Genomic DNA, 10,107 nt, shown 5'->3' with positions numbered 1-10,107 from the left:
TTAGCCGTTACTCAACAATGTTCTACAACAATGTTACGTTATATTGCAAGGTTTTATTTTGGTTGAAAACGTGTAAACTACAACAGGAAAAAATACATTAAAAAAAAGCATTCGAGATCAAACAGAGCAAATGGAAAAATCAAGCAGACTGTTCCAATTACAGTACAGAACAACACAGACTTTATATGCGTTCCCATTCTGCAAAAAGAAATAAGCAAGCATCATTGAAATGTTGAAATAAGATACATACAGAGATTATTATAAGGTTTTCTTATGGATATATTATAAAATTACTGTTATAACATTTAAAATCACATTTGATTCAAGTTCACCATTTTGTTCATACAGATATGTCAGTTTTTACAATTTTGCCATATTATGATTACAGAGAAAGCTGAAAATGACTATATAAACCCTTAAAAAGAGAAGACTTACAAAAAGTATTGTCACCTGTCATTTATTTCAAATATCTGTATCAATATGTGTGCATGTATGTCTGTATATGAGTGTCTCTCTGTGTGTGTGTGTGTGTGTGTGTGTGTGTGTGTGTGTAAGCAAGCTTAATGATTATTAATATATATTTTTTTTTGTTTACTATGTTGAGAGTTGCTGAAATCGCGTTTGGTCTCGTACTGTATCGCGTATCCTGTCAGTGTCTGCACTTGCTTGGCCATTTTTAGTGATAAACAGGAAAGTGGGTCCAGCTGAATTCAAATAGTGATTTGTTAGACGGGTATAAAAATAAAAAGGTTATTATACCGCTGCAGCCCTCATGTAAAGCCCTCCTCGTGTGAAGACCGAAGAGTGTAAAGACCATCGACTCTACCGTGCGACTCCACCGGGCAGGGACACCAGCAGAGGACATAAGTATTGATTTTTTTAATTCTCATCATTCCTACTACTTGTTTCACTTCTGTTTTAGTTTATATAACCTATTCTTACTGTGTGTTTCCAGATCACTACTATCACTACCACTCGCAAACCACGCATCACACACTGTAGACAGCGCAATCCTATCAACCTGCGCACTTTGCCTATGTCTGCTAATACATTACTTTCTTTTTCTATCGGTCTCTGGAATTGTCAGTCTGCTGTCAACAAAGCTGATTTCATTACTTCCATTACTAATCATTCAAGGTTAAACCTCATGGCTCTGACAGAGACCTGGATCAAACCAGAGGACAATGTTACACCTGCAGCACTCTCCAATAATTTCTCCTTTTCCCACACCCCCCGTTTGACTGGAAGAGGTGGAGGTACTGGTCTGCTAATCTCTAATAATTGGAAATTTACTCCTTTACCATCTCTGAGTATCAACAACTCTTTTGAATCACATTCGGTTACTATTACCTACCCTCTAAAAATCCATTTTGTAGTTGTTTATCGTCCTCCAGGATCACTAGGTAACTTTGTGGAAGAATTAGATTTATTGCTCTCAACCTTTCCCGAGGATGGTACTCCCTTTGTCTTACTTGGAGACTTCAACATCCACCTTGATAAACCTCAGGCTGCAGACATCCACACTCTGCTTGCGTCTTTTGATCTCAAGAGAGTGCTAACTACGGCTACTCACAAATCAGGCAACCAACTGGACCTTATTTACACACGGCACTGCTCCACTGATCATGTGCTGGTTACTCCACTGCACACCTCAGATCACTTTCTCCTCACTCTTAACCTCAACATGATTCCTGACACATCACATACCACTCCACATGTCAATTTTCGATGTAACTTGCGTTCACTCTTACTCTCCCGGCTTTCTGCTGTGGTTTCATCTTCGCTTCCTCCCCCTGCACAGTTATCCTCTCTTGATGCTAACAGTGCTACTGATACTTTCTGTTCCACACTGACGTCTTGTTTAGATACTTTCTGCCCCTTATCTTCCAAGCCAGCCCGTACTACCCCTTCTGCCCCTTGGCTATCTGATGTTCTCCAAAAATATTGTGCGAAACTCAGGGCTGCAGCAAGGGTATGGCGCAAATCACAAAATCCTACTGATCTTAATTTATATCGATCACTCTTCTCTGACTTTTCTGCTAATGTTTCCACTGCTAAAAGGACATACTATCATGACAAAATTAACAATTCACCTAACTCTCACATGCTATTTAAACATTTTCCTCCCTCCTTTGTCCTCCTCCTACCCCTCCTTCATCATCTCTAACAGCTGACGACTTTGCCACATTTTTCATTAATAAAATTATAAACCTCTCTGCACAATTTTCCACACCACAATCTATCAATCATATCTTACCAGCAAACATACACTCGTTCACATCCTTCTCTCCACTCTCTGAGGCAGAAGAAGTCTCTAAACTCATCCTTTCCAGTCATCCTACTACCTGTCCGCTTGATCCTATTCCATCTCATCTCCTTCAAGCAATTTCTCCTGCAGTTGTACCTGCACTCACTCACATCGTTAATACATCCCTTCACACTGGAATTTTTTCCTCAGCATTTAAACAGGCTCGTATAACTCCACTGCTTAAAAAAACCCGCTCTTAACCCAACTCTTTTAGGGAACTATAGACCGGTTTCCCTTCTTCCTTTCATTGCAAAAACATTTGAACGAGTTGTGTTCAACCAAGTCTCTGTCTTTCTCACACAGAACAACCTCCTGGCAGTAACCAATCTGGCTTCAGAAGTGGACATTCGACCGAAACTGCCTTGCTTTCTGTTGTTGAAGCCCTAAGACTTGCAAGAGCGGCTGACAAATCTTCATTACTTATCTTGCTGGATTTGTCTGGTGCTTTTGATACAGTCAACCATCAGATCCTCTTGTCAACCCTATTGAGAAAGGGCTTCTCAGGAACCGGACTCCAGTGGTTTGAGTCTTACCTCTCTGATAGGTCCTTCAAAGTATCTTGGAGAGGTGAGGTATCCAAGTCGCAACATCTAGCTAATGGGGTGCCTCAGGGCTCAGTTTTTGGACCACTTCTCTTTTCTGTCTACATGGCATCACTAGGTTCTGTCATTCAGAAACATGGCTTTTCATATCACTGCTATGCTGATGACACTCAACTCTACCTCTCATTCCATCCTGATGATCCGACGATAGCTGCTCGCATCTCAGCGTGTCTAACAGACATTTCTTGCTGGATGATGGACCATCACCTTCAACTTAACCTAGCTAAGACAGAACTGCTTGTAGTTTCAGCTAACCCATCACTTTGTCACAATCTCACCTTCCAGTTAGGCTCATCTACCATAACTCCTTCAAAAACAGCCAGAAACCTTGGAGTTGTGATTGATGATAAGCTGAATTTCTCAGACCACATTGCTAAAACTGCCCGGTCCTGCAGATTTGCATTATACAATATTAAGAAGATCAGTCCGTTTCTCTCAGAACATGCAACACAACTCCTTGTTCAGGCTCTTGTTCTGTCCAGACTTGACTATTGCAATGCTCTCTTGGCAGGTCTTCCAGCCAATTCTATTAAACCTCTACAATTAATCCAAAATGCCGCTGCAAGATTAATCTTTAATGAGCCGAAAAGAACGCACGTCACACCTCTGTTCATCAGTTTACACTGGCTACCAATAGCTGCTCGCATTAAATTCAAGGCATTAATGGTTGCCTACAAAACCACCTCTGGCTCTGCACCCCTTTACCTAAATTCATTACTTCGGAATTATGTGCCCTCTAGAAGCTTGCGTTCTTCAAGTGAACGACGCATTATTGTACCATCCCAAAGACACACAAAAACACTTTCACAGACTTTTTCATTAACTGTTCCCATCTGGTGGAATGACCTGCCCAACTTAATCAGAGCAGCCCCGAATACTTAACCATCTTCAAGAAACGGCTAAAAACTCATCTGTTCCATCTTTACTTGACCCTCTAACTCTAGCACTATCTATTCTAATTTTATCTGTCTTTTTAATAAAAAAATAATAATTATTATTATCTTTACTGCGTTAGGCTAACCAAGACTTTTAATAGCACTTGCTCGTTGCTGCTCTTTTGTTGGTTTTGATTGCTTCTTATGTCCTCATTTGTAAGTCGCTTTGGATAAAAGCTTCTGCTAAATGACTAAATAAATAAATAAATAATATGATAGTTTAACCATTTAATTTCTATTTGTGTGTATTTCTGTGAGCCTATTGTCCATTTTCGATGTGTTTCACTGTCAGCTATACATCCAGGTTGGCCTAGACCCTAAAACCATGCCACCTTAGGCCTTAAAATGCTTGAACCCCGGTAATCGCTGCTTGCAGCTATATAATTTTTTTTCTTCCCCCCCCATAGGTTTTTAACATGCCAAAGGCTCTTTATTCCAAAGATACTACAAGCTAGTCAGTGTATTCAGTAGGTGTAATGTATTGTAAGTTGCTTCAGACGTATTGCAAGTATTACATGCAACAATAATAAAACAGTGTATTGACATAAAAAAGGACATTTACTTTTGGCACTTAAGTACTTTTAAAAGCAAGTACTTCTGTCTTTACAACTTTTACTTGTAATGGAGTGATATTTGACCAGCAGTATCTGTACTTTCACTCAAGTAATGGAGTTGTGTACTTTGTCGGTATTTGCATGTATGTGTCATGAGTCTAAGTGGTCAACAGGGTGGACATTTTGAGCTTCAATTAGCATATTACCTTACAACAAACTGGGACTAGCTAAATAGTTAGTCTGGTTGTTGAAGAGAATTAGGTTTATTTAAACGTACATATTTTGAAAATACTGTATTCGAATCACTTCTGTCATATTTTATGCTGGCAGGGTGGACATGTTAAACTTTGGCAAAGCAAGTAAGCAAACTCATACAAAGAAAATTTGTCAATTGAAAAGTCACCAACTTACTCACCTCAGACTTTAAAATTCCTGCCACTAAAGAGACAAAAAAAAAATCTGTTGTCCTGATGTCACTAAAGGGGATGGTCTTTTCTTAAAGGGGCCGACTCAACAAGCATATTCCATGACAAAAATGGTATCAGTCAGTATGTACACTTAATAATGTTAAAAAGGTTCATATTTATAAATTAGCTCATAAACTTATCCATTTCATTGCCCACACACGCTTTTGATTGGCTGAGATGTTTGATTCTGTCGCTTCTGGTGTGGACACCCAAATTGCTTGTCGCTGGAATCTTGTCACGTCGCATGTAGTTAGGACACAGTGTTAGAGCAGCTCGTCGTTTGCTTCAGAGGCCACACTAAAGGGCTGCCAGACACAAAGCCGAAACTATGTTGCTGGATAGTTGAGGTTACAGCCCTGGTTTACGCCTCGGTGGGCTTACAGTGTCCTTTCGGAGTGAGGGCTCATTCCACCAGAGGAACGGCCTCCTCCTGGGCTTGGTCCAGCGGCGCCTCCCATCATTTACAACATGGGACAAACAACAACGGGAGAGAACGTTCAGAGGGAATGCTCTGGTTACTAATGTAACCTCGGTTCCCTGACATAAGGGAACGAGCTTTATGTTAGCTGCCAGGCTATAAGGCTGCACGCGTGTCATAGACTGTCGCTATCAATGAAAAGATTCTGACGAAATGGTGCTCAGAGTCGAGGAGGAACAATATTTGAATATGAGATGTGAACAGAACAGCATATATACATGTCCTCTCTTTGTTGAAACAAAAGAAATGTGTAGAGCGTAGAGCAGAGAAACTTAACCTGAAGTATCGGTCTCATCAGGCTAGTATCGATCTGAGACTAATACCAGCATTGGTGTAAATACTATAGATATTAGGCTCTATCTGCCCACTGCTAGAAGAAAAAGAAGAAGGGTTGCTAATGTAGACAAACTCAATCAATCTCAGTCGTGTGTGGAGTAAAATATATTTTATTAAGCAAATAAAAGCTTCATTGAGAAATTTAAAAGCCAAAAAAGCAATTACAATACTTGATGGCATTTAGCTATTAAAACTAAAATGATAAAATTACTTTTTCTTGATTCAAATACAATTAGCAGACAATAAAAGTTGTTGATAAAATATAAAAAAAGTAAAAATAGCAATGTATTAACATTTAATCAATAATTACATTTAATCAGCAAATACAGAAACGATCAAAGTAAAGGGAAAACTAATGAGATGTCTATTATATCGGACTCGTAATCCAAAGGTTGCGGGTTTGAGTCTCGGGCTGGCGTGGATTGTAGGTGGGGGGAGTGAATGTCCAGCACTCTCTCAACCCTCAATACCACAACTGAGGTGCCCTTCAGCAAGGCACCGAACCCCCAACTGCTGCCCGGGCGCCGCAGCATAAATGGCTGCCCACTGCTCCGGGTGTGTGTGCATTGGATGGGTTAAATGCTGAGCACGAATTCCGAGTATGGGTCACCATATTTGGCCGTATGTCACTTCACTTCAATGAGTATCTGTAAAGTTTTAATGATATTGTGAAAACTTTAGATAATGTTTCTTTGTCTCGTCACTTGTAAACAATGTTCCCTCTAAGCTGCGCAAAGAAATAATATGCCACACACGCAAAAATGAGTTGGGAAAGCCATGTGAAAGAATTGCAGTGCTCAAACCGCTATAGAGTTGATGTTGATATGGAGTCAGTACCGATGAATGAGGTTTACAGGTTTCATAGAGAGCCGTGTTGCCAATTTAGCAACATTTCAGACTACCTTAGCAAGTATTTCTTCCAAAAGCACCTTGCAACAAATGTAGCTATTTTAATGTATTTAGCAACTTTGATAAGTGACTCAAATGATAAAAAGGCACACGTTTACCATCTAATTTACACAAAGTGAGGAAACCAAAAGATAGTACACACATCAAGTGAAATAAGTTAGCTACTCTAAAAAAAAAAAAAAAAAAGTATTTTTTTTTACTTTTTTACGTACGTTTTCAATAATTCAATATATTTAAAAATAGTTGTTTATATTTGAATATTATAGTATGCATTTATATTATTTTACAAACATATCTAAATTAACATATAAAATATACTTGCTGCTGAAATTTGATGTAGTGACAATTTTGTTTTGTTTTTATTTCCTGAAAATGAATCCTGAAAAAAGTATCACAGATCCCAAAAAATATTAAGCAGCACAACTGTTTCCAACATTGATTATAAATCAGCATATTAGAATGATTTCTGAAGGATCATGTGACTCTGAAAATTCAGCTTTGCTTCACAGGAATAAATTATATTTTAAAGTATATTAAAATAGAAACCTTTTCATTTTATTAAATTGCAATAATATTTCACAATATTATTTTGTGAAATAATATTCAGTAGTTTTTAGTAAATAGATACAGCCTTGATGAGCATAAGAAACTTAAAAAAAACTAAAAAACTTTACTGATCCTAAACTTTTAAATGGCAGTGTATTATACTGTAAAACATGTTTTCTCAGGTAACCTAAAATGTGCATCATTTAGTTACATCGAGGGTCAAATCAAATATAAATAGCAGAAAAACATTTGCTCGGCAAGAAAAAAAAAGTAGAGGGAACATTGCTTGTTGGTTGATGCATTATTGTGTCACATTTGTTGAGGATGCAGCATCAGATCTGAAAGTGCTGGATCTGAAGATGATCTGCTTACTGTTGTTTTGATATGTGTTTATGGGGTATATACGACAGACATCTTATCTGGTTCTACATCAAAACACTTCTGCTCTTTATTACGCCACCCTCAGGCTTCCACATGAACTGCATCACAATCAACATGAATTATTCACATATCATGACATCCCCTTTTTTTTTCTAACACTTTCCACTAGAAAGTCCATAACCTGCAAAAGACAACAACTAAAACAAAAATATTCTGCTTAGCATCACTTAACACTTTTCTTGCATATAAACATGTTTTACTTTTTTTTTCAAAAAATAACTGTTATCATTTTTTTTTTTTTCTCAACTGTCCCCTTAACTATCACTCCTAAACAAACATCAGGAAGTTCACAACTACTCTTCAACAAGCCTTCTTGGTTTAGTAACAATCCTTCCACTTGCTGTTTTGGTTGGGAAACTTGGAAGCTTTGTAGGACTAGCCTTTCCTTGTTGTGTTCCATTCTGAATGTCCACTTCACATGGTTCACATTCGTCTTCACACACATTCTGCTGTGTCACATTTGGATTATTTCCGTCCCTGGTTATGACATTTTCCTTCTTTGTCTGCATTAGAAACTTTCTGTTCCTTCTGTACTTCTTGCCATCAGGCGTCTGTACCACATAGGATCTAGGTTGTTCAGATAGTTCAGTTACTTGAGCTGGATTCCATACGCCCTCTTGCCATATTCTGACATTGTCGCCAATCTGTAGTTTCTGAAGCATCCTTGTTCCTTGATCAAAGTATTCTTTCTGTTTCTGTTGTCTTTTTTCAAACAACTGCTGCACTGGTTCAGAGACCAAACAGGGTTTCAACATTTGTGCTTTTGTTGGAAGTCTCGTTTTCACTCGTCTCCCCATCAACAACTGGGCTGGTGATGCTCCAATGTCTTCCAGTGGTGTATTCCTAAGGTTCAGTAAAGACAAATACGGATCCTTTCCGTCCGCCTTAGCCTTTTTGAGCAAATGTTTAACAGTTTGTACTCCTCTCTCAGCCATTCCATTCGACTGAGCATGATGTGGGCTTGACGTTACATGAGAAAACTCCCACTCTTTTACAAAATCTTGAAATTCACGAGAGCTAAATTGAGGTCCGTTATCTGAATTCACTACCTCAGGAATTCCATGTCTCGCAAATTGTGACTTAAGATGGTTGATGACTGTTGCGCTTCTTGTGTCTGATCTTAGCCATTCGACCTCGATAAACTTGGAATAGTAATCCACTAAAAGTAGATACTCCTGCTGGCCAAAGGTGAATAGATCAACACCTATCTTTTGCCATGGTCTTTCTGGAACCTTGTGTGGATGTAACGGCTCTTTGGTTTGTCGTTTTTGATGAGTTTTACACACATCACAGCTGTTCACTACTTCTGTGATTCTTTGTGACATTCCAGGCCAAAAGAGTACTTCTCTCGCTCTGCGTCTGCAACTTTCAATACCCAAGTGGCTTTCGTGAATTCTCTTAAGCATTTCAGCTCTCATTGCTGTTGGAACAATGATTTGTTCTCCTTTGAATAGAATTCCATCCACTGCTGAAATTTCCTCTCTGTAATTCCAATACACTTGTATTTCTCTTGCAGCTTGACTCTTTGTCTTCGGCCATCCACTCAGGACTGTCTCTGTGAGTTTCATTAGAGTCTCATCATTCTTTGTTTCCTTTTTGAATTCTTCCAATTTATCACTTGACACAGGCAAATTGGAGATCACCATGTGCACCTGAGCTTCTATCTCTTTATCAAGTGTACAGGTCACTGGTAAGAAAGCTCTAGACAATGCATCTGCTATATGCATCTCCTTTCCTGGCTTGTAGTGTACATGCACTTGATATTTCTGCAGCCTCATTAATAGTCTCTGTATTCTAGCTGGTGCACTGCTCAATGGTTTTGTCATTATCACCTCAAGTGGCTTGTGATCTGACTCCACATCAATTTCCTTTCCATATACATACTGATGGAAGCGTTCTACCCCAAACACAATTGCTAACATTTCTTTTTCGATTTGCGCATAGCGCTGTTCGGTTTCAGTCAATGCTCGCGATGCATATGCAACCGGTTTATCCTCTTGCAGTAGAACTGCACCAAGTCCTTCTTTTGAAGCGTCCACTGATAGTGTCACAGGAAGGTTTATGTCATAGTATCTGAGCAAAGGAGCTTCAGTGAGCATTGTTTTCAGTTTGTCGAATGCATGCTGATGCTCATCTCTCCACTTCCATGCCACATCATCTCTTGTTAGTCCACGTAGTGGTTCAGTGTGTTGCGACATATTTGGAATGAACTTTGCTAAGAACGTTACCATTCCCAGAAACCGCTCCATATCTTTCTTGCATTCAGGTGTTGGCATTTTCTTTACAGCCTCGATCTTGCTCTGATCAGGTTTCAATCCTTCTTTTGAAAAGACATGACCCAGGTATTTAATTTCCTCTAGGCCCACTCTGCATTTTTCTTTATTCAGCTTGAAGTTCTTGACTCTTGCTCTCTCTAGCACTTGTCTCAGTCTTTCATCATGCTGTTGTTTTGTCTCTCCCCAGATCAACAAGTCATCAATGTACGTTTCTACTCCTTCAATTCCTTCAAACAGTTGTCCTACTGTTCTGTG

This window comes from Barbus barbus (genome assembly GCF_936440315.1).
Source record: "Barbus barbus genome assembly, chromosome: 39".
Lineage (NCBI taxonomy): Eukaryota > Metazoa > Chordata > Actinopteri > Cypriniformes > Cyprinidae > Barbus > Barbus barbus.
The sequence above is the reverse complement of the archived record's forward strand: the minus strand, read 5'-3'. Positions refer to the sequence as shown.